Source organism: Amborella trichopoda, chromosome 13 (assembly GCF_054954075.1).
Source record: "Amborella trichopoda isolate Santa Cruz 75 chromosome 13, AtrichopodaSantaCruz75HAP2 v2.0, whole genome shotgun sequence".
Lineage (NCBI taxonomy): Eukaryota > Viridiplantae > Streptophyta > Magnoliopsida > Amborellales > Amborellaceae > Amborella > Amborella trichopoda.
Genome location: NC_142348.1, coordinates 31,055,939 through 31,080,895, shown reverse-complemented (window position 1 = coordinate 31,080,895; position 24,957 = coordinate 31,055,939). Strand labels below are relative to the sequence as shown.

Below are 24,957 nucleotides of genomic sequence, written 5' to 3'. Positions count from 1 at the left end.
TTTTTATCATTTTATATTTTAGAAAATATGTTTTATATATTATTTTATGGGTGCGATTTCTATAAGGTTGCAACCTTAAACAATCTAATTAAGGCGCACCTTAAAATTTTATCATAACATTTAATTTTGTTGTAAAAAATTATTAGTATTATCTTAAAATCTATTTTCGTACCTAATTTGAAAATTTTAAATTCCAAAAATAGTTAAAATTAAGTAGATCTATAAATATATAAAAATCTTGAAAATGGACCGTTTAGATAATGTGTTGCAAGATGCACTATTTTCAGGATTCAAAATTTTTTTTTTTTTTCATATTTATACATCTCGATGTCGAGATGATCGATTAGAGTGCCTTTTCAACATTAAAACAACATTTTCGATAGATTTTTGAGGTGCATTTGTGATTTTACATTTTAAGGTTGCAACCTTATATAAACTTTTTCTTTATTTTATTGTGCGCCTTATTTTATAGTACACACGTCCAAATTTTTATTACAATTTAATTTATAAAAAAAAAATTAAAATTTAAATAATAATATAAATTTTAAACCACACGATGAAGATTTGATAGTCAGGAGTTAATACTTTATACTATTTATATAACTAGCAGCTTAAAAATTCTTTTTCATAAGTCCGCATCCAATCGGGTACCTTTCTGGATCCGAGTCCCCATTGTTAAATTTTTTGGATCCGTACCCAGAACCGATCCCACCTGTTGCCACCCCTAGCTCCAGATGCCTCCTCTACCTCCCTCTCTATAATTGAATTTGCTTGCCGTCCGCTATACAGCTTCAAAGGAACACCAGACTTCATCATAAGCTGCTAAACCCAAAACCGTGAATCCTAGCATCAAGATGAGTGGCGCGTGCGGGATCACGTTCCGAGCACCCCATCACCACTGCCCCACTTCACAAAACCCTAACTCCACCACCCCAAAAATCCCTGTCTTCCCCCTCCCCATCAATACCAATAAGCGTTTCCACCCTCTGTGCTCATCGGCTTCATCACAAACCCAAAAAACTGAAAATAAGAACCCCCTGGTGGTGGTGGGCTCGGCAAATGCAGACATTTATGTCGAGATCGAGAGGCTCCCAAAGGAAGGAGAGACTGTGGCTGCAAAAAGGGGTCAAACCCTAGCAGGTGGGAAGGGGGCGAACCAGGCTGCGTGTGCCGGGATGCTGGATTACCACCCCACTTATTTCATAGGGCAGGTGGGTGAGGATGCTCATGGCAGATTGGTGACGGATGCGTTGGCCCAGGGAGGCATCTGCTTGGAGCATGTGAAGAGGGTGGAGGGGGAACCCACGGGGCATGCCGTGGTGATGCTGCTTGGATCTGATGGGCAGAATTCTATCATCATGGTTGGGGGGGCAAACACGAGTGGCTGGCCAGACTCTCTGCCGGAGGAGGATCTTTGGGTTGTCAGGAATGCGGGGGTCCTCCTTTTGCAGAGGGAGATACCTGACGCCGTCAACATTCAGGTCGCAAAGGTACATGGCGTTTACTCTCTAAATCTCCCCTGTGCCTCCTCTCTCTATCTCTAGCTTTTTCATCCCTGCTACGTTTCATTCAACTCACAGATTAGAGACTTGAGAAACTTTATTTTCTTACTGGTTTATCCACTTTGTGCATGTTTCCCTTCTCTTTTTGTTTGTTTCCAGTGTTGGGGCAAAAACAAACTTAGTTTTGTTCGGGACTTGCCCCTTTCCCAGCTGAGTTACCGGGGCAAGAGAGTGGTAGAATAAAAGTATAATTGAAATTTCCATCGAAGGGTTTGGTTTTTATAAAAGATCAAACATCGGAATCTAAGAAATCGAAGTTTCTCAAAATGGGGCAAAAACTCCCCAATTCTTCTATTTAAAAAACATGAGAAATCAAATGGTTTTTTCTCTCTCCAGTGCTTCCAATATTTAGATCTAGTGAGTTTTTGGCCTAATCTGAAAATCTCTCAGAAGGGATTTGGATCACTTTCACTCATGAGAATAGAAAGTGGTGCGTGGATTTCCCTCCTCTTTTTAGAGATATAATCGGGTGAGTTTGCCTGAGTTGCATAGTACTCGTTTGGCTTGTATAGTACTTGCCCTGTTACATGCTCCCGCCGCCCGAGTCTATGCACCACTACTGGCCTCAGCCCTGCCAAGGCCGAGTAATTTGATCGAGTCCTTGTCGACTTTGCCAAGTTTTAAAGCACCGGTTTTTAGTGGCATGATTTGCTATGACTTTCCTATCTAAATTCCTCTTTTTACCTGCTATGGATGAATCGAGTGAATGGTTAATCAACAAGGATGCTAGAAATGAACCCGTATTCATAGGAGAGAGCTTGATATGGACTCAAATACATGAGACGGTTGGTATTGCATTGAGCCCTATGAGGACTACTAGATCTCAAACCCAAAGGAAGGGGAAGGGGAAGGGGAAGAAGAAGAAGAAGGTGAAGGTGAAGAGGCTGATGGGAGTAAGAGAAGAAGTGGAGGAGGTAGTGGCTGGCCTTGGATTTTCGCGTATGCACACCCCCATGTGTTGGGGAGAAAACTCTCGATTCTTTTTCTTAAAACCCACGACGCCCCTTCAAATCTAGGAGCGAGAGAAGGAAGAGAAAGAAAAGGCGTGTGTGTGCCGCGCCTCCCCCTTTTGGGTTCATGCGCATGTGCATGTGGAGGTGAGTCCGATGCCTACAAGGATAAGGGTCGGGTGGTGCGGTAGATACGGATCGAACCAACAAAGGAAATAAAAGCGCGAGGCGCTTGTTTGGGATCGGGACATGTCCGGGCGTTGAGCCCTCTTTGATCATTTTGATAGCTCCGGCCTCTTCGGCTCGGTTTGGCTTCAGCTCCCTTGCAACTTGTCACAGCTTCAATAGCCATTCCATAGAGGGCTTGACATTTTGTCCCTTGTCTCGCCTTTCATGATAGGATTTAAAGGGGGTTTGGGGTTTGAGAGTTTAAGAAGTGAAGATAGAAAAAGGGGAGATAGAGTATAAAAAGACGAGAAAAGATGGAAGAGATGGGGAAGTCACCCGAAAATTGGGCAGCCTTCTAGTGTCACCTTCCCAAGGAGCGCTGAAAAGCCTCCTAAGAGTGAGTTTTAGAGTAGAAATGAAGTGATGAAAGGATGAGAAGGGAGAGTAAGAGGAGGAGAGGAGAAAGGGGTAAGAAACTTGGGCACCCTCACAGCGTCACCTCCCCAAGGAGGTATTTGCCAGAAGACAACTGAAAAGGTATTAGGCTTGGAGCCTAAATATCCCGCAGAATTCACAAAAAACCATATTGGTGGGCCAGGCCTGACCAGGATGCGTCTCAGAAGAGCCCCCTAAGAAAGGTGTGAGTGGTATGAGGGACGAATGATGAAAAAGGGGAAATTAGAACGAGATAGAAGAGAGTAGGGGAACAACCCGGAGGTTTCTTAAGGTCAAGGAACCGGGTCAAGCCCTTTCGCGACCTCAGAAGAGCCTCATGCAAAAGGATGGTCCAAGCTAGGACGTGAAGTAAGAGATAAGAAGAGAGTAGGGGACCAACCCCAGAGGTTTCTTAAGATCAAGGAATTGGGTGAAGCCTGGTCGCGGCCTCAGAAGAGCCTCACACAAAAGGATGGTCCAAGTTGAGAAGGTGAAGAGAAAGAGAGATGAAGAGAGTAAAAGAAAGAAATAGGGCGAGGGAAAGGAAAGAAAGAGAAGAGAAGAGGGAGATGAAGAAGAAGGGGGAAAGAAAGGAGGAAGAAGAAGAGAGGGAGTGAGGAGGAGAAAGAGAGTGAAAGAGGGAGAGAAGAGAGAATAATAGAAAGAGAGAGAGCGAAGAGAAAGAGAGGGAGAAGAAGAGGGGGGAGAGAGGGGGCAGTGGCTAAGCCGCTGGTCTGAGAGAGAGAGTGAGAGAGAACGAGAGAGAGAAGAGTTCGGGGCAGCGGCTAAGCCGTTGGCCCGTGAGAGAGAGGAGTGAACAAGAGAGGGAGAGGAGAGAGAGAAAGAGAGGGTTGGGGCAGAGGTTAAGCCGCTGGCCCGTGAGAGAGAGGGAGAGAGAGAAAGAAAGAGAGAGAAAGAGAAAGAGAGGCAGAAGAAGTCAAATCAATCTATATAGATAGGACCATCACTAGGTATTTTAATTATCAAAAAAATATTGGGAGTGGCCTAAAGAATACCAAAGAGGGAAGTATGAAGAGGAGGAGGCATATGCTTCTTCCTTCGCCTCTCTACTGGAACGAGATTTACAACCTGTACCCCAAACTGTTGCCTCCCCAACCACCGTTAACACTTGCTCAGGGACCCAAGCCGACCCTTCAGAAGGGCCTTGTTCGCACAGGTCGCCGCCTTAGCCCCACTCTATCCCCCCTCAGCTCCTAGCGTCCCACCCCTCCCCTCTAGTGCTCGACCTCCAACCCTGGGACTCACTTCTCCGTTCCTTCCCTCCACCCCTACAGAGGAGTCAGCCCATCTCAAATCCAAACTTCTTTTTTCCCTTGTGGAAAGCTTTCTACCAAGATGGGACGACATCAGGGGGGTAGAGAAATGGCCCCAACGGCTTTGGGCGGAGAGCCCAATCTTGGCTATCGCAGTATCTCAAGCGACGAAATACTTTTCAGCTTCCCTTTGCCCGAGAGTGCTAACTGAGCTCTACAAGAACCCTCCCACTCATTCAAAGGGGCAGCTTTAAAGCTCTGCAACTAGTCCCCGAAGAATGGGTCTTTCTGGAAACAGAGAGTGTGGCTCACAGTGGATCACATCCCTCTACACGCGTGATCCCCCTCCATGTTCAAGAGAGTGGCGGAGGTATGTGGTTCTCTGGTCAAGATCCACTGGAAATCTATCGAAGTCCTACCACTGGGCTCTATCCGCTACTCTTGGAGGTCCTCGATACGTCATCCCCTTCATCATCTGGTTAGAAGCTGAAGATCTTTTCTATCCGATTAATCTATCATGGTCTGCGGCTTCTCCGCCCTCACCATCTTTCTTCAACTCTGCAGATGCCCCCCCTCCTAAGGGTCCCCCCTCCTCAACTTGGACCACAGTTTCAAGGAAACACCAGCGCCACTGATCGTCCTCCTCCCCGTCCGTGCCTAACTGAGAGGGCAACGGCTCGATAGCTACTAAACCACCCTCGGTAGCCACCTGAAGACCACGTGTCGATCAAACAGGTTCCCATGGCTGGTCCGTCCAACGCCTGGATGCCATCTAGCCGGCCTCGAGCTCAGGTGACTCCCCTCCTTCGACTTGCTTGAGCCCCCAAGGCGGCGCTGGTATCAGTCCTTCTATGGCTACGGCTTCACTTGTGCCATGTGACTCCCCCCCCTCTGCCTTACTCGTCGGGCCAATCGGCCAGTTTAGGCCCATCGCTACACAAGGCTAGCCCATTTATTTGTCGCCCCTTCCCGCCCTCTAAACCATACCTAAATGCTCATATCCCCAGGAACTCTGACCCCCGCTCGACACTTGTCAACGCCGCTTGCCCTCCTATCTGCCATCTTACCTACCCTGCTACCACTTCTCACCCTACGCTGCCTACTTGTTCCGTTTTGTCTCCCTCACCTACCCTCGAACATTTCCCGTCATCGGAAGTAGAGGTGACGCCCTTTCCCCTAACCCATTCGGCCACACCTACCCTCCCCTCGAGCTACACCCCCTCGAGATCCCAACTGTCTCTCCTGATGTCTTGGTTGGCTGCCCCCCTCAACCCCCCACACATGTTCATCCTTCTTGTGCCCCTGTTAGCTCTTTCACCCTTCCATCTCTGCTTCTCTCTTTCGCCTCTCCATCTTCTGCCTTATCTTTGCACTCCTCTCCCTCAACCACCCGCACTCTTAAAGATAACCCTCGCTGAGAGTCCACTTCTTGGACTTCTAACCCCTTCTCTCTCTCTCCCCCTTAGTACCGCTGGACCACTTACCTTTGGCTCTCTTGCCTCTGATAGAATCCATTTCACTTGTACCCACTTCATCCCTGACCTACTCCCCCCTCGAGATAGCCACTTTTGAAGATTCTCCTCCCGCTCCCACACAATTTGCCCCCTACGACAACACCAAGGAGTGGTTCCAGTTCCCCTTCGGCATTGTTGCAATTCAATCCATGGACCCCTCTCCTCCTGATCCAACCCTCATCTCTGCCCTTCTCGCCCCATACTTCCCATTCACCCCTCTCCTGGTTCCCATTTGCCGTGTCAGAACCTTCCACCTTTCTTACCCACAAACTCTTGACCCTTCATCGTCTTGGACTTATCCATCCTCCGACTCACCTGAACCTCACCACCCTACTTTCCACCCAGGATCTGCTCTCCCCCTAAGTTCACCCTTTTATTCCTCGCAAATTCCGACCCCTCTTCACCAGTCTTCCCCAACCACCTTACCTACTCATTTTCTGGGACATCTAACCATGGCCACCACCTTCCCTCCTATACCCTATCCAGATGTGTCTCCCAGCCCTCCACCCACTCCCCAACCTCTTGTCTTCAACCCCCCAAATACTGAACCTTATGCCCCCCCAAACCCATCTGACTTGCCCTCACCTTCATACCTTGAACCTCTACCCTGCTAACCCATTCTCTTTGCCCACCTCACCAGCTTGAGAGGACCCCAGGACACCAAACCCCCCATCTCTACCCCCTTGGATGATTCTGGATGGCAAGCAAGTTTTGAGGGGGTCGATAGGGATGGGAACAACTAAGAATTACACAGGATGAAGGAGATCTACATGATCATGGGGTTTCAACATGATAGACCCGAAGGCCCGGCACACCAATTCCTCCTCTCAGATGCTCAGAGCCAACTGAAGGTGAGTTTTAGGGGGCACATGGAGCTACTTGGCCTTTTCTCCTCAATCAACTATGACAGACCAGCTCTAGTACCCTCGACACTCTCCATCCCCTCTCCCCTTGGGATTCTACTCCCAGGAGGTCTCCCAGATTAGCCTTCTCCTCTGCACCCATAGTTGCACAATGAAAATTCTAACATGGAATGTACGAGGTTTGGGACAGTCACTCAAACGGGACGCGGCTAGGGACATGACTGCTAAACACCTTCCCTCCATCACAGAAACTAAACAGCTGGCCCCTACCCTTCAATTAGTCGGCCAGGTTTGGTGTAGGAGGCCATGCCAGTGGGCCTCTCTCTACCTGCGGTACGGGCATCAGGCGGTATATGGGTAGTCTGGAACCCATCAGACTGTGCCTGGGAGGGGATTTCAATATCACAAGATGGTTTTACGAGAGAAATTCCAACTCCATAATTTCTCAAGGAATGATGGACTTCTTGGATTTCATCTCTCGCGATGAACTCATAGACATGCCCCTTCAAGGGTATCTTTTCACTTGATTTGACCACTCATCCCATCCGTCTCTCTCTAAACTGGATAGATTCCTACTATCCTCGAGTTGGGAAGAAGAATTTCCAAGTTCGCACGTGTTGGATCTGTCGAAACCTACCTTTGACCATTGCCCCATCCTCCTAGATACTCAGGTTGTCTAGAAAGGAGACAAACCTTTTCAGTTTGAATTAGCTTGGCTTGAAGAAGACTCGTTGTCTTTTCTCATTCCAACATGGTGGAACTCCTTTTCCCTCTTGGTTTTGGGTAGAGCAGGTTATAGGCTATAAACTAAGATTCAACTCCTCAAAGCCTCTCTCAAAACCTGGAGTAGATCTATTCCTGGGAATTACTCTCAAATCAAGTCCTCCCAGTTGAACACCATTCAAAAGCAAACCTAGGAATCCCCGCCTCTGTTAGCTTTTGAATCCAACCTTACATCTCAAACCAAGATGGACTATTTTTTCACCCTTAAAAAGAAAGAATTGTATTGGTTTCAGAGGTCCAGAGTCAATTGGCTTAAAGCAGGGGACCATAACACGGGTTTTTCCACAAGATAGCCAATTGTCGCAGAAGAGACAATTCCATCTCTACTATCAAGGTTGGCAATCGTAACCTGGACCAACCAGCGGAGATCGAATCAGCCATTCTTGCTTTCTTTTAGGATCTATATTCGGCCCCTTTGGTACCCAGACCTAGAATGGGCAATCTGGAATTCTGAACCCTTCCGGACCATTGGTCTCAATGGTTGGAGTGTCCCTTCTCAGAAACTGAGATCTTGGAGGCAATCTATGACTTGGCCAAAGACAAAGCCCTTAGCCTTGACGGCTTTCTCCTAGCCCTTTTCAAGATCCTTTGGGATACTTTCAAAGCAGCCTTCAAGAGTTTCTTTGATGAATTCTTTCTACGTGGAATCCTCCACAAAGCCATCATTGCCACATTCATCACTCTTGTCCCCAAGATCGAAAGGGTAGAGGAACTCAAGGATTTTCGACCAATTAGCTTGGTCAACTCCTCCTACAAGATCTTGGCCAAGGTTTTGGCATCAAGGTTGAAACAAGTCCTCCCCCTCATCATCTCACCTTCACAGTTTGCGTTCATAAAGGATAGGCAAATTCTAAATAGGGCTTTAGTGTCTGCATTCCAGACACCTTTCTAAAAAACTCGGCCTCATCTTTAAGATAGATTGGGAGAAGGCATATGACCGCGTTGACTGGTCAATATTGGAAGAAACCATGTCAAGAATGGCGTTTGGGAACCGTTGGTGGAAGTGGATGAGGGGCTGCTACTCCAATCCTCATTTCTCAGTCCTTATCAACGGAGCTCCGAAGGGTTTCTTCCCTTCCACTAGGGGGGTCTACCAGGGGGACCCCCTTTTCCCATTCCTCTTTGCCATCTCAGCCGAAGTTTTCAGTCGTTCCATCAGTTGGCTGTGCCAGGAAGGCCTACTCTCATGTTTCAAATGTAGTTCCCAAGGCCCGATCGTGACTCACCTGCAGTACGCAGATGACACGCTAGTGTTCCTCGACTCAACACCGGACGAAGTAGAAAATCTCAGACTTTTCCTAAAATGCTTTAAGCTAGCAACGGGGTTCAAAGTAAATATGAAAAAATCGAAGATGATGGGGGTAGCCCTCTCCAACGCTGAAACCAGAGCTCTTATCCCGAAATGGGAATGTAAAGTGGAGGACCTCCCCAGCACTTACCTTAGCCTACTCCCCGCATTAGTGCAATGATTGGCGGTCAAAGAAATCCAACTAGTCTTAATTGGTCATCCCTATCCCAATGACTCGAATTTCCCACAGCCTTTTATGCGGACTTCCCAAGGGGGAAGGGTTTTCTTATGTAGCACTGAATAAAAGGAGGACCAAGGAGCAAAGCCCCAAGCAAGAAGAGTTATAACATTAAATCGCTCAGGGCTTTACTCCTTGCCCGTGTAGCTTAATAACTGAACTCGTTTCTTGCCATCCTATTTGGGCTTGTTGCGCTAACGACAAAGCGGGGCTTTACAACAACAAAAAGCTCAACCAATAGTTAGACCTTGCTTGCCACTCTAGGCTTGGGAAAACCAAAAAAGAGACAATGGTCTCACGTGATTGACAAAGTAGACAGGCGTTTGGCAGGATCGAAAGGGAGGTACCTCTCCTTTGCAGTGCGGACCACGCTTGTCAAAGCAACCTTGGCAAACTCTCTTGTCTACCTCATGTCCTTATGCCACATGCTTGCCTTGGTGGCCAATCATCTCGATCAACTGACGATGAACTTTCTTTAATCAGGAGAAGGTGAGAAAAATAAATTTCACCTCATCTCATGGGATAAGGTCTGCCTTCCTAAACTTCAGGGAGGTCTGGGGATCAGGATCCTAATAAAACATAACCCAGCTCTCCTAGGGAAATGGTGGTGGAGATTGGCCACTCAGAACAACACTCTTTGGGCAAAGGTCCTTCGCAACAAATATAGAATTCTTGAAGATTCTTGGGTGCCTGAGGGCAAATCTACGAGTAGGGCCTCGGGAGCGTGGAAATCATTCTTGTCATCCTTCTCTTTGTTCAAGCAACTCATCCGCCTCCATCTTAGAGAAGGAACTAGAGTAAGTTTACCTTTGGCTAGGCCACACTCCACTAAGGGACATTTTCCCCACCCTTTACTCTCTTGCCTCCAATAAAGCCTCCACCATCGCAGAGGAAATGGTTGTCTCTAGGCATCGCAGAGTCTGGAATCCCTCATTCAGACGACATCTAACAAAGGAGGAAACATGCCAATTCATAACCCTCTCGACTTCTCTTCACTCCAACTTCATAGCTCTATCTGAAAGGGATACTCTCGTGCGGACCCACTCCCCTTCTGGCTCATATACGGTGGCCTCCTTCAATGAAAAACTTATTCAGCTACCCACCTTCCCACTTAGCCCAATCTCAGTACTTTCAAAGATTTGGTCCACCATTGCACCACCTAAAGTGCAGGCATTCAATTGGATTGCTTGCTCCCAAAGAGAGCCCTCACAGTAGACCAGATCCAAAGGAAAGGGATCCTGATCCCCAACAGGTGTACGTTGTGTCTATGTGAGGAGGAATCGAAGCCTCACCTCTTTATTCACTGTAGCCTAGCTCACGACCTGTGGAGTCTAATTGGTCTGTCATGGGTCACTCCACCCTCTGTCTCGGTTCTCATCTCTTCATCTCTCATTTCTCATTGGCCAAAGGCTGGAAGAATCCTATGGAAGGCCTCTATTGCAGCCACTATTATGGTTATTTAGCTAGAAAGGAACTCCAGGATATGTCAAGGCCTCAAGAACGAAGTTCCAGCACTCTTCCATAAGGTTACTTCCTTAGTAATCTTAACACTTTCCTTCGCCAATGGGAAAACATCCTAAAGCTCCAACCTCATTGGGTATCAAGACCCAACAACTGGTTGCCACCTCCAGAAGGCACCATCAAACTAAACTTCGACGGATGCTCTTGGGGAACCCAGTCCTAGCTGGAGCTGGAGGGGTTTATCGAGACCACTGTGGCAATGTTCTGGCCACCTTTTCTGCTCACTTAGGCCATGCAGATTCTCAGTACGTTGAATCCATGGCTCTACTGTTGGGACTAAAAAGATTCGACCTTTCTTGGGGATCACAGTTGATTGTCAAGGGGGATGCCCAAAATATCATATGCTAGGCTGTGGGAAATACCCCGCCTCCTTGATACCTATCCACTATTTTTTATGAGATTGCGTATACTTGCAGGGATATGGTTGTCTCCTGGAAGCATATTTGGAGGACGATGAACGAGTTTGCAGATCTTCTAGCTAAGGATGGAGCTAGCGCCCAAGAAGATGCCCCTGCATAATTGCGACTTTTTGGGTTGTTGCATTGTTCATACTTTTGTCGCTGGTCCATCTCCTTTTTTGCTTTGGACCATTGTGGGTGCATTCTATTTTGCTTTCTTGTGTACATTGCTTGTAATCTCGGGCAAGTCTATAAGCCCCAATTTTTTGTATAGGGTCATTGTGCAATGATCTATTTTTTGTTTGAGAGACTCGGCCTGTGGGTGCTATCGGGTCCCCTCTTGTTTTCTGATGTTTTTCTAGTAATACAATAGTTAATCTCACTCGAAAAAAAAAGAGAGGGAGAAGAAGGAGAAAGACAAGAGAGAGAGGGAAAAGAAGAAGGAAGAGGGAAAGAAGAGAGAGAGAGGGTGAGATAGATAGAAAGAAAGAGAAAGAGAGAGGGAGAAGAAGAAGAATAGAAAGAGAGAGAGAGAGTGGTAGACCCGGGTAGTTATGCGGCGAGCCCAGGGCTCGAGCTCGGAAGGCTCGGCTTGTTCCCAATGCTCTTTAAGAGGTCCTTGTTGGGGGGAAGCGTTAAGGTGGGCTAGGAGATATGGGTTCAAAAGGGTGTGGTTTATGGTAGGGCTGGGCTAATGTGTATAGTTAGTTTGGGTTGGGTAAGGTTAGGGTGTATAGTTGGTTTAGTTTGGGTGTATAGTTGGTTGAAGTTGGGTAAGGCTAGGGTGTATACTTGGTTTAAGTTGGGTAAGGTGATCTAGGGACTATGGTCTAAGATGGACTATAGTTTATGGTTATGGGAGTATGGACTATGGGTTATGGGTAGTATGGAGTACGGTTAGGGTGGTCTATGGTTAAAGGTTAGTGTGGTATGGGTAGTGTGGTCCAAGGTTTGGGTAGGGTGGTTCAAGGGTATTGTCTCTGTAGCAAAAGATTTATCTCTATTCTCTCTTGAATTGAGAAAGTAATGCAAACTCAAGCTCAAAAGGGCAAAGCTTCATCAACTTTCCAACTTAGGTTACAAATGAGTAAAAAGAACTTATATATAGTCTCCATAAAACATGAAACAAGGGTGGATGACCAAAATACAAAAAAATTACTTAAAAATGACATTAAAAAGAATAAAATAATCAATCCCTTTTTTATAAAAAATGACTGTTTTGCCCTTGGCCTAAAACTTGGAAATGACAAAACCAGGGGCCTCTTGCCATAGCTATGCCTCGGGGCCTTTTTTGATATTTTGCAACGATGTTCCAAGCAATCCAACACTGTAAAAATGATGGTTGTCTCGAGACGATCATTTTGATATCCATTATTAAGCTTGAATCGAACTTTTGAGGTTGATCCCAAAATCTGGCTTAACCCATATTCTTGAAATTTTGATTATTCGATCTTTGCTTGTTTTGCCTTGTTTTTTGTCACTTTCTTTATCACCAATCGAAGGGGGATCGTTGTGATCATTTTGCAATGAAAACCCCTCGTTACTTTCTTAATTTTGAAGGTCGTCAAAAAATGGGATTCTGGCGACTAGAAAATGTACCTTCTTGCGAACTCAAATCGGGTGCTTTCCCGACCTCAATCTCGTGCAAATCATTCCTCAAATCGAAGCCCATTTGAGTCGTGGTTGCAACAGGCCTGCTCGTGAGGCCATCTGATGTTAGGGCTTCGAGAAAAGGCCACGAGAGTGAATGGATGTTGCTCTTTAAAAATTACGCATTTTCATTTTTTCGAGCAACTTCTCGCTAAGATTTCTCCCCATCTGAGAGCCCTCGCCGTGCATGCCATATGTCAAAATGTGCACATTGATGAGATGCACGAAATATTGAAATTTGGGCTCGATCGGGTTCAAGGCGCAGAAGTTATGACCTCCCAAAGATTTCTTGTTTCCAAAAAGCACACTTTTCATAAACGGAAATTGGTTCACCGAGGCTGCACAGGAATAGTGTAAAACCTACTTGTATTGGGTCAGTCGGCCATAAAATGGTCCAGAAGCATCCAAACGTGCTGAAAATTGATATGTGGGGGTTTTTGGGCTTCTTGAATCCAATGGTAGTGGTCTAGTACTCATTTGAGACCTTGACAATATAGCTCTAGTTATAAGGTAATTTTCAGCATGTTCGAGAGTAATTATGTGAAATGTAATTTTCGTCTTGATCTGCCTTATCTTTGTCAGATCGAGCCAAATTTGACGGGCATCCTTTGGGCATAGAATGCTACCCTCTCATGCTTTTGATGTCAATCCGGTAGCTTTTCAAGTTCTTCCAAAATTATGCTTATTTGGTAAGGGCTTCCATAGTCCTTAGGCATTTTGGTACCTGCGGGCCTAGGTTGACATTGGCTTCTCCATTATTTGCACCGGGGATACGAGTGTGTCAAAAATACCCTACAATAGGCAGCTCAGAGGAGGCTAGGGAAGAAGATGAATATGAGGAAGAGGATGATTCTAGTGATGATGGCTTGGGCATCATCATCAGATTCAAGTGCATTTGATGCTGGTCGTGGAGGTGGTAGTCTTGTTGCTAGATGATGAAACTCAAACTCACATTTGAGTTCATCATATTTGTTGTATACGTCTGAGTTTGAGTTTTGCTAGTTTATACCCTTTGAGTTGTGACTCTTTTTTGCAAGTTGTGAGTTATGAGGTGTGATTTGTAATGGAAAATGAATATTTGCTAAGTACTGAGATTTTCTATTGTTGGCTTACTTGGCTTGGGTAATTTTGATTCCTTTAAGGTTTTAGTCATTCAATTCGAAGTTGAAAGTCATGTATGTATAAGTTTGATATGCAAAAGCTATGAAATAATATTTTTGATAATAAAAGTTCTATGCACATAATTAGGGGGGGGGGGGGTTAATAATCCTCAAGAGCCTACAGCCCTCCCAGTTAGCAGGCTGCCCAGGTATCTAGGTGCCTACATAGAAGAACCTGCCTTCTTGAGCATTGCGTCCAATCAAGAGTAATTGTCACCTCCTTCTACCAAAAGTAAATGGTCTTATTGTACACTTTTCCATATTTTAATTGATCTATATTACTGATTTTTAAAAGGTTACATTACATATAAATCAAGCTTCTTCATAATTTTTTATTAAAAATGCTTCTCATAGTTTATGCAATTTCTATCTTTCTCATGTAGCAGTTAAATTTTCAAGGGTCAATATTTTAATTTGGATATTGGCTTGTTTTTGTGTTTTTGGCATCTGTTTGTGGCAGTGTTTCAAAAAGCGCTAGGCGGCACTTAGGTGGTCAGGGGGTCTAGGCCACTCAGCGCCTAGGCGGACGCTCAGAACCTAGATGGCTTAGTAGAAATTTATTTTTAGGGGTTTTCTCTAGCTAAAATAGTCTCAAATAGGTTTTAGATTTCAAATGAACCTAAAACCCATAATTTTTCCCTTTTAGTATTAAAAAAATGACCCAAAAATACGCTCAAGGAGCCGCATTGCGACCCCTGTGCAAGGCGCAAGCCCTGGGTGGCCGCTCTCGGGCGGGTGCCTAGGCAGGTTCACGGGCGCCTAGGCGGGCTCCCAGGGATATCCACCTAGTTTGGCCGCCTTGGCCTGGGTGATACGCCTAGACCTTTTGGACCGCCTAGGCGCTAGGCGGTTTGCTTTTTAAAACTATGGTTTGTGGTGATCATTAGAGCACATATTGAACTAGGCTGATTCTTTAGGGAAGTGTAAGAGATTCATGAGGCATGGCAAATCCGTGTACTCACCTTACTCCACTCCACTCAAAAGTGGTAATCGACTTACCTTGCTTCATGCTCAAACAGGGTTTTTGTAACTCCTGTCAAGTCTTAACCAGCATTCATCTTGTCCGAGCAAATGGTTTTTGTGGCACATCATTGGTGGATCTGTCATCTTGGCAAGAATTCCTTCAAAATTGGGAGCCCACGGCTTTCTAAGATTTTCCATACCCATGCTTCCGGAAGCTACACTTTGTTCCACTCTTTCCATTTATACTCCAAGTGTGATTGCTATAATTTATACTCCCTTGACTACTTCAAGACAAATTGATCTTAATAAGATCATTGCCTACTTCCCAGTAGCCCATACGAATCTGGTGACTGTTGGTATGTCTAGTCCGGTGGTGGCCGCTAGGTCACCTATTGAAAGTTATGGACACATGGCCAAAACATATGTGCCGGGCATGCAACCCATCAACCTACTAGCAATGGGGGAGAAATATAGCATGCCGCAACAAAAGCTTGATTCAAGGTATCAGCAAAACACAACCTTCTGTTCCTAAAACAAAAGGCCCTTAGCGCCCCAGGACATGAGTGGGGGATGGCCCTACATACAGGCAGCAGCAGCACTGGTTCTACGAAGTCAGAATCGAATCTTTCTGTTGCCTTTCTTCTTATTGCTATTAGTAGTTAGTTAAAAGATGACCATAGAGCACCAACATTGAGGTTTTAGGGGTTGTTGCGGATAACCAATTTCAGGAAATGATTTTATAGAGGTTCTACATACCCAACTTCAGCAAATTCCAAATTTTAATGTTTTAGTGTTTTATTTTAGCTAGCAGTTTGAGCAAATATTTTAATGTTTTGTGGTCTTTTTCTTTGGATACCCAATTTCAGGAAATTCCTTTATTTAGTGTTTTAGGAAATTTTTTCAGTTGCAAATGAATTGTAATTCAGTCTAGTTTCTAGTTGTCGAAGATAGTATATGTTGACATGTAATCCTTCATTCATTGTAATGGATAGAAATGGATATATGTTGATATTAAATCTTTTGCTGTAGAGTAAGGATACAACCTTTGGGTATTTTCTCTAGGCAAATGGGATGGAGATGGATCTGACAAGATTAACACTATAGTTGATGTACGTCTCTTTGGAGTCTCAAATTTGATTTGTTGTCTTCAAGAGAGTGTAGAAGTGTCAAACTCTAAGGGTTCATCTCATCTCTCAGTATGTGACTAGGTGTAAAGACATTCTATAGTTTATAATTCGAGGTAGTCAAGATCTAGTTCTTGTGAACAAGAATGCCAAATGCCCAACCCTTTTGGTTCTGCTTGTCCTAGAGAAATTCTTTCTTCTATATGTATTGGCATAAAAAGACTTCATTGGCAAACACGGGCTAGGGTGATGAGACAAGAGGAAAATAAGCAGCTATGTTTAGGATGAGATTTCTTGCTCTATATCGAAGAAAGAGATGGGTATCTAATTATTATGGTAGTCTGTCAGGAAATTCTAGCACAAGTCTTAAACTAATTGCAAATAATGGCATTAGATTTTTCACCTATAAGAACTGTTGGCACAAAGGGATCCATTGGATTGTTGAGAAGTATTTTCTTTTATTTATTTGCTCTTGTTTGTCTTGGGAGTTACATATTGTTGCCTCAACATAATGCTAGAGGGGCATGTCTTTGGAAAGTTTAGAAGAGTATTCTTATTATGGTCTAATAAAGGTGAGGACCTTAAACTTCAACCTGTCCCAAGCCTAGGTAAAGGAGGTGGGTTGCATTAGGTAGGCAGTCAACGAAAAACTTTGCCATATCATATCATGAATCTTGAACCTATTTTATATGGGGAAGGGCCAAAAAGATATAGATAGAAGTAGCAATAAAAGATATGGTGACTTTTGCTCTTATTGAGAGCATGGCTCTTGATAGAGACGAATAAAGGAACAAGATTGATTTAGGCGACCCCAAGTAATTGGGATAAGGCTTGGATGATGATGACGATGATATATTTCTGATTTTTAGTGTACAATTAGATAATATTTTAAGGCATCTATATTACTAAATCTAATTAATAACTATAAATATAAATAAAATTATCAATATACTAAGAAATGTAAATATTATTATGACTACCTAAATAAAATTAGTAATATCATTAACTTTTTAAATGGATACAAATCCCTAATTTTTTGCCAGAAAAGGCTTCTTCATTACTGATGAAATAAAGCTTTGATATCTGAATTTATAGAATTCGAGCCAACAAACTGACATAGGGTTTTTGTGGATCACACAATAATCTACAAAAAGAGCTAAAAAATTGTTAAAATACTGAAAATTGAAGTAGAACTTAGAAAATGGCGAATCAAATCCATGCATACAAAAAATATAGGGTTTCTTTAGATCCATATATATATATATATATATATATATATATATATATATATATATATATATATTAGATCCATTGGAAATAAGCTTCAATATCTTGATTTATAGATCTCCAACCAACAAATTGATATAGGGTTTTTATAGATCTCACAATCGTCAAAGTTTTCTCTGAGGTAATGACGGACTGGCTTATGAGGTATTTCTTAACGCTAAAACCTTTGATAAGAATTGATTTCAAGATCGATTTGTGGTTTTTTTTTTTTTTTTTCTTTTAAGGTATAGCTAGTTTTATAGGTCTCCAAAAGGTTTTTTGTTAATAATTGCTTCAATCTCATTGATAATGGTCTGATTTCATATGAAAAAGCATGATTCCTTCACATGAAAGTTGCAGTTAGAGTTGGCAATGGGTCGGGCAGCCCCATCCTAAAAAAATAGGGCATGGGCCACAAATTGTGGACATAAGGCCAAGGCCAAGGCTGTCCCGGCCTTGGCCCTGGCCTGGCCTGCCACTCTTAGTCGGTCGAGTCCATATCTACTCAACCAAGTAGCAAGTTACTCGGGTGAGCACTAGGCACACTCGACTGAGTAATGTACACCCTAATATAACCCCAACTTGCCGCAACTCTCCCCACCCAATGGACAAAACATTGAGTAATTTAAATTTGAGTGTTTGAATTAGTTGTAATTGTTTTTTCTTTTGGTTTTGAATTATATTTTGAAGTTTTTTTTTTGACTTTTTTTCTTTTGCATCATTTGGAGTTGGCTTGCCTTGATTCGACTTGTTGATTTGAGAATCAGCGAGCCAACTCCCATTGACCCAGTAGGAGACTAGTTCCTATTTTATAAACACTGACCATTGACCCAATAGGAGACTAGTTCCTATTTTGAAAACACTGGCCGTAACATCCTTACGGGCAACATCCCCCTAATACTTGCAAGGAGTTTTTTGAGTCTATCATATCTTGTTTATAATTTTACAATAACGGCACCGAACTTTTTTTCAATCATTTTTGTGTGGGCAATGATTTTATTTGCAACCTGGATCCCGACTTCTACTAAAGCCCAAAGAAGACAATCCAAAAGAATGAAAGATCTCAAATGTGGTGAGGTTTGACTAATCTTTGTTGGCCTGATCTTGGATTTCAATGTTTTGGATGTACATTACTCTGAATCACCCTAAGTATTCTCTTGTAACCCCTTGGTAGTTCACAATGAATCTATCTAAAAGAATTGGATATGAGAAGATTTCTTGAAGTTCTTAGAGTTTCCGATCTAAAAAGGTTTTGAGAATCTTGAAATTTTGTTTTTCGGTCAAAAATGAGATTAGAAAGGTTTTGGGGGGTAGATCACCTCCGATTCTTTTTTCTCCCGTTAAAAGAGGGAAAGAAGACAATTGGGTCCGTGGGCAACTGAAGTGGGTGCCTCAGTTGAGGTCCAAGGCGCCTGCCTGGGAGCACATCCTCAGCCGGGACGAGGAACCTTGGAGGCCTTTTTTTCTACTTATGAAATTCTAAAATACATAATAAAAATCTCAAAACTGTAAGTAGATATGAGATTTTATCCAAATGATGATACTAAGTATTGTGTGTGTGTATGTGTACTAGATGCGGGATTCTCACCTATATGATACCTGGTACCTTTTATTACTACATATATTTGACAACCTATTAGATTGACACCCTTTTATTTCGTAGACAACCATCACATGTTTCTGTTATTCTGGTAATATTATTATTCAGTAGATGTGACTGCCATTTAAAATGGAATGTTGATGTTTGGGTCATGTTGCATTACCTATACATATCTGCTGTTTGGTTCTGAAGCTTGAATTTAAATCTTCAGGCTGCAAAAAGAGCACATGTTCCCGTCATTTTGGATGCTGGGGGGATGGAGGGACCAATCCCTCGAGAACTACTTAAAGCTGTTGATATTTTCAGCCCAAATGAGACTGAATTGGCACGCTTGACAGGGATGCCAACAGACACTTCCGAACAAAGTGCGGAAGGAATTTCAAAATGCCATGAAATGGTGAGCATGCTCTTATCATCCTGCACTTATGTTTTTTCTTAGTGTTTTCAACTTCATTTTTCTAAATTGTAGCATACTTATATATTTAATTAACAGAAAGACATGTGAAACAAGTTGCAGCCATTGGTATTCCTGAAGATGCCCTTTGATCTTGATGTATTGTCAGAAATTCCACATAAACCCCAGTTTATGTGGACCCCGTTGTAACATCTAATGAGAGGAGCTTCTTTTAGGACTTGCACGTTTTTAAGTCAGTTCTGCTAAATCAGGCTGTCGAGTAGTCTTTCATTATATTTGAACTTCACCACATCCCTCTATTAGTAACACCAAAGAGGGAAGATCAAACCCAATATTTAAAATTGGAGTGCAGCACATAACACTACAAATAAAGTAGTGGTTTTTTGTCTCCTTGTGCCAAGTGTGGATCTTTCCCTAATGCTGAAAGAGATGGACATGTTTTAGCCTTGAAAAGAGCATGAGGGTACTTGGGCCTTTGCGAACATGGACAATCATATAAGCAAATGTTACATGGATATTCGATTTTGTTGACATGTTCCCGTACTTAGAAATGCGTTGATACACATTTGCATGTGGTCCCTATGTGTGTTGACAATTTAGGTTCCCAAAAATAAGTGTTTACACATTTCTCAGACATGTCTACTAACTAGACATGCCATATTGGTTATTAAGTTCATAAAAACATGTGCATTTTTGTGGGATGTGAACCCACACTTTTCATAAAAGGGTAAAAGACTTTTTTCTTTTCGAAAGTTAACTGTGTTACATATGTAAGCAGACTACATAAAAGGAATGCTTTAGAATATCCACAAGAGATGGTTGCTCTATTACAAAAGGGGTTTTGGAAAAAAAGAAAAGAAAGAAGAAAAAGGAAAGGATTTTCTACCCGCAAGTGGTGGGGTGTTACAAAGCACAGTAGTGAGACATAGATGCTAGGAGAGGAAAAAGATGAAGTTAGGGGTGGTGAAAAGAAGAACTAGAGAAGGGAGAAGGGAGAGAAAAGATAGTGGAAGTGTAGAAAAGAAGAGGAAAAGACATCTTGTGACAACTTCTGTTGTTGATGGTAGATGTGTTGCTCCTTATTTTGTGAGGTGTTCAGCCATAGCATTGGCCTCCTCGGGGATGTGGTTGAAGATGACTCGTGCTCCCCTGCAAAGTGTGAAGATATGCTATTATCATTGATTGCAGTGTTCTATGGATGCTGACACGAGTGTCATATCTAAAGTATCTAGTACATAGGCATAAAATGCTAATATGGAATGGCACGCTTGCACATGCACTATTTTGAATAATAATATGGGTTTTCATTATGTAATATAAACTATTCTTATTCACCCAAAAAAACTTATAAACTATTCTTTCCTTGATTAAAAGATCAAGTGGCAAACTGGTAGAGCTGGGGCTTCCATAAAAATCCTCCCAAGATTTACTTTATGCATGAGTCCTTAACCTTTTATTCTTTAGCAGTGTACCCATGTGTGGAAGTGTCGACAATGGCCAAAAAGTGACAGCAAGCTCGACATGGACAGCAACATGACAGCAAGCTTCGCATAGAGTGTCCAGGTTAGATTAATTGATTGCTGTTAAAATTTACTAATAGTGTTAAAGAAGCATTATTTTGAAAAAAAAATTTAAAAGGATATAAACATATAAAATATTTTGGATTATATTCTACGATATATATTTTTAGTACATTTTAAAGCTATCCTCCGTGATATAATTTTTATTTTTCAGATTTTTAATGGTTCTCTTTTTATAATTTTTGAATTTGTTATATAGTTTATATCTATTGTTACTCCAAGAGATTCTGTTTTTTATATTAATTCACCAGTATTGTATGTATCGTACATACATCTGCTTTGTGCATTTTCAGGGAGTGAAGCAAGTTTTGTTAAAACTTGGAGCAAAGGAATCAGCACTTTTACAGAAGGTGAGGAGTGTCCCATTATGCAGCCGATTATTGCAACCTCAAAAGTTGTTGATACAACTGGTGCTGGTGATACTTTCACTGCTGCGTTTGCGGTGGCTCTAGTCGAGGGGAAGTCGAATAAGGAGTGCTTGAAATTTGCAGGTTATTTGTTCACCCTTTGAATTAGTCAATTAGATCCTTGTAAAGTGTTGCTTTTTTTGTCATTTATTTTTAATTTCCCCATTGCAACCAGTGATTCAAACATTGGCAATCTAACTCGGAATCACCCGAGACAGATTAGAATCGGTGGGTCACCGACCCGGTTTCGACCTCAAACCAGGGTTTCAGGTAATTTGGCAATTTGGCAATTTGCCCTAAATCGCCTGATTCGTTACAGAAAATTGAGCGCTTAATCATTCAAAATTGGGAATTGCCTGAATTAAGAGAATCACGCACTTTTTCCAGATGCATTATTGAAGCCCTTCGTAACCACTTTTTTCACCCAGCTGCAATTTTCTTCGATTCCCTACTGTTTTTTTACCTGTTCTCTCTCAGAAGTAGATCATCTTGATAATTTTTTAACTGCTTTATATGATCTTTATCATAGTTTTTTGGATCTAGGCCCCTACTTGATGAAATTAAAAAATCAAAAATGGTTTTTTGAACTTTTAATTTAAATCTGTTTGTCATTTAAAATGACTTTTTGAAATGTTTGATTTGATGTGTTTATCTGATTTGAAATGACTTTTTGAAACCACTGATTTAATCTTATTAAACCAAATTCTGAATCTGATTTTAAATCTCTACAATTTTTTAAATGATCGATTCGTTTCTTATTTTAAAAGAAATTTGTGTTTCTCTCTGGTTTCTGAATATCAGAAAATTTGATTTAATCTAATTTAAATCCATTGTTTGGTTGGTTGTTCAAATTAAATTAAAGAAATTTTTAATCTGATTTTTCACATTCAAAAGTTTTGAAATAATACCATTTTTCTAAGAACCGTTGCAGAACTTTGGGAGTAAAACACTTATTTTAATAAAAAATGGATCTGATTCTTCATTTTCAAAAGTTTTGAATCAAAATGATTGACTTAAAAATCTTCTCAAATGATCTAAACAAAGATTTCTGCAGAAAAAATAAAACAGAAGAACTCAGACATAAAGAAAGCAGTGGTTTTGATTTTTCTACAGAGAAAAAGGGCTTGGTGATGGGTTTCTCGAACAGCCGATTGATTATGAGTTTTGATAACTATTTATCTGAAGGAAAAGTTACAGATAGGCAAACCCTGCCCCAAACGATTTGAACCTGTTTTTTTAATAGCCTGTTTCTTTTCGGGACATTGTTATCATGTCTGTTATGGTGTGGCAGCTGCAGCAGCATCTCTCTGTGTTCAAGTGAAGGGAGCCATCCCTAGCATGCCTAATAGGAAGGCAGTTTTGGAGCTGCTTCAATCTCTTTGAAGAAAAGTTTTCTCCTTTTGGCGTGTGAGAGATGTTGATTTCTTTTCAAATGAATACATCAAATGAAAAGAAAAATAGACATCAAATGAAAAGAAAAGATGGGTGTAATATGCTTCTATCTTAACATGTAGGCAAACTGGATCAAATATTTATAAGAAGGGAGATAAAATGTGCATACCTAATAGTACAAAATGATCATTTATTCTGAAATTATGTTGTGCTTAGTAACAGTTCTGTTATTTATTGGCAAGTGAAAGAATGTGAGAGGATATATTCGGACTGTAGTTTGTCAACCACAATTCACTTGCTAGTGAGACATCTGCTGAGAGAAGTCTGGGGTTTAAGCCTTTCTCTTGCAAACCAAGCTTGACCCACCCAAAAAAAAAGATGAATAAAGAGGGCCCATTTGCTTTGTGTAATATGCCTTTCTTATCTGAAGTACTGCACAATCCTGTTATTTTTGTTATTGATCCACTAAGATTTACTTTTGTATTTAATCAGTTTTTTGAGCTTGTGTTTAATGCCCTTCCACGACATGGGCTCATGCATCTGCCTGGCTCGATGTGCTTGGATTCTGTCACTTACATGGCTCCAAACAGTAGTTGGGATCAACTCAAGAACTTGACGACTGTTAAACAAAAGGAGAAACTGTATGTCGACGCTGATGGATGGTTTATACATGCCTAAATGGATGATTGGGAGGTGTACTTTGGAAGTTTTAGGGGGGAATTTGGTCATTTTATTCTGTCACAAATACTTTTTTATATTTTTTCTGTCCCTCTATGAAATGGGAGGATGGCATGCTTTCCAAATTTCACGTTCATATGACTTAAAAAAAAAGAATTAAAAAATACAGTACTTCGAGCCATCTGACCAAGAACAAATACTCATAGGTTCGCATTTGACACTATGAATGAACTTACCACAACCATTCAAATCACATATGATGGTTGAGAGAAGAGTGGAATATGATGAGTTTCCTGCACCTAGTGGCGTATAGAAATGTTCTTGAAAAAGAAAAGAGTGACGTAGCCTAAACTGGAAGCCCACCCCTATTATGCCAAAGTTAAAACCGGAATGGTACTCAGATTATGCAAATTTCAAATATAAATATATAATATATATAGTATAGAATAATAAATAGGGAAAAGTTTATATAAGGTTGTAACCTTAAAATGTAGAATTTCAGATGCACCTCAAAAATCTATTAGAAAGGTTGTTTTAATGTTGAAAAACTATGTGATTGATTATCTTGACATCGAGATGTATGATTATGAAAAATAAAAGATTTTGGGTCTAAAACACAGTGCATCTTATAACATAATATCTACACTGTCCATTTCCAAATTTTTTATATGTTTATAGATCTATTTGATTTTAACCATTTTTAAAATTTAAAATCTTATAATAAGATATAAAAATAGATTTTGAGATAATCTTAAGAATATTTTACGTCAAAATTTTATATTATGTTAAAATTTGAAGGTGCAACTTACTTAGATTGTTTAAGGTTGCAACCTTAGGGAAACTACACCCATATATATAATATAGTGTATTTTATATTTATTGTATTAATAGATGTTTGTATTATATATTGTATTGAAAAAATCTATTACATAAATAAAATATAATAGATGATATTTATGTACTATATTATATAAATAATATAGCATAAATATAAATATAAATATATATTATAAAATAATATGAATATAAGGAGGGAGGCAGAATAGGGTTTGAGAAAGAAGCCTTTTTTGAGAGTCAAGTTCCTATTTTAAGTTCTTAGATGAACTTTTTTGCTATTTGACAAGAGTACTTATTTTTATTAATTGAATAATTTAATTACAAACATCTCATAAATTAAAACAACAAAGGAGAGACCACTAAAGAATATAAAAGAGCTCCCTTCTTAGCCAAATCATTAGCAATAGAATTTACCTCTCTATCCACATGATTGAAGCTAAACGAAAAATCAATCAAAAAGTCCAGTCTGCAGCCAAATGTATCTAAGGCACCATGGAGGTCTCAAAGTCATATTACACCATTGGATAACATTAAAAGGAATCACCTTCGACAAACAATAAATAACCCAAATTCTTCTCCTTCCAAATAGAGATCCCTTGAAATAACGTTAACATTTCAACATGATTAGCAGTAACCACACAACAAGGAGCAACATAGCAAAATACAATAGCACCATCACTATCTCGGCATACACTCCTAGTCCCCGGCCCTGCCTGGGTTCCCAAAAGACGATCCGTCAAAATTAAGCTTAAAACACCCTCTAGTAGACAGGCATCCATATACATTTTGGTCTCACCTTTAAAAAATGCATAGAAACTAAATGAGCTGTATTTTTCCACGTCAATCCCAGAGACCTCCCACACCTCTTTAGTAATGCTAAACCAGCTCAAA

General features: G+C 41.4%; 1 pseudogene across 1 annotated transcript; it reads left to right on the top strand.

The window, feature by feature from the left end:
* The first annotated feature begins 651 nt into the window (after positions 1 to 651).
* LOC148779161 (ribokinase-like) lies at positions 652 to 22,961 on the top strand (annotated as a pseudogene). The gene is made up of 4 exons (XR_016047404.1): positions 652 to 1,490; positions 18,969 to 19,154; positions 21,046 to 21,243; positions 22,451 to 22,961. The product of XR_016047404.1 is annotated as a ribokinase-like (transcript).
* Positions 22,962 to 24,957: the final 1,996 nt, after the last annotated feature.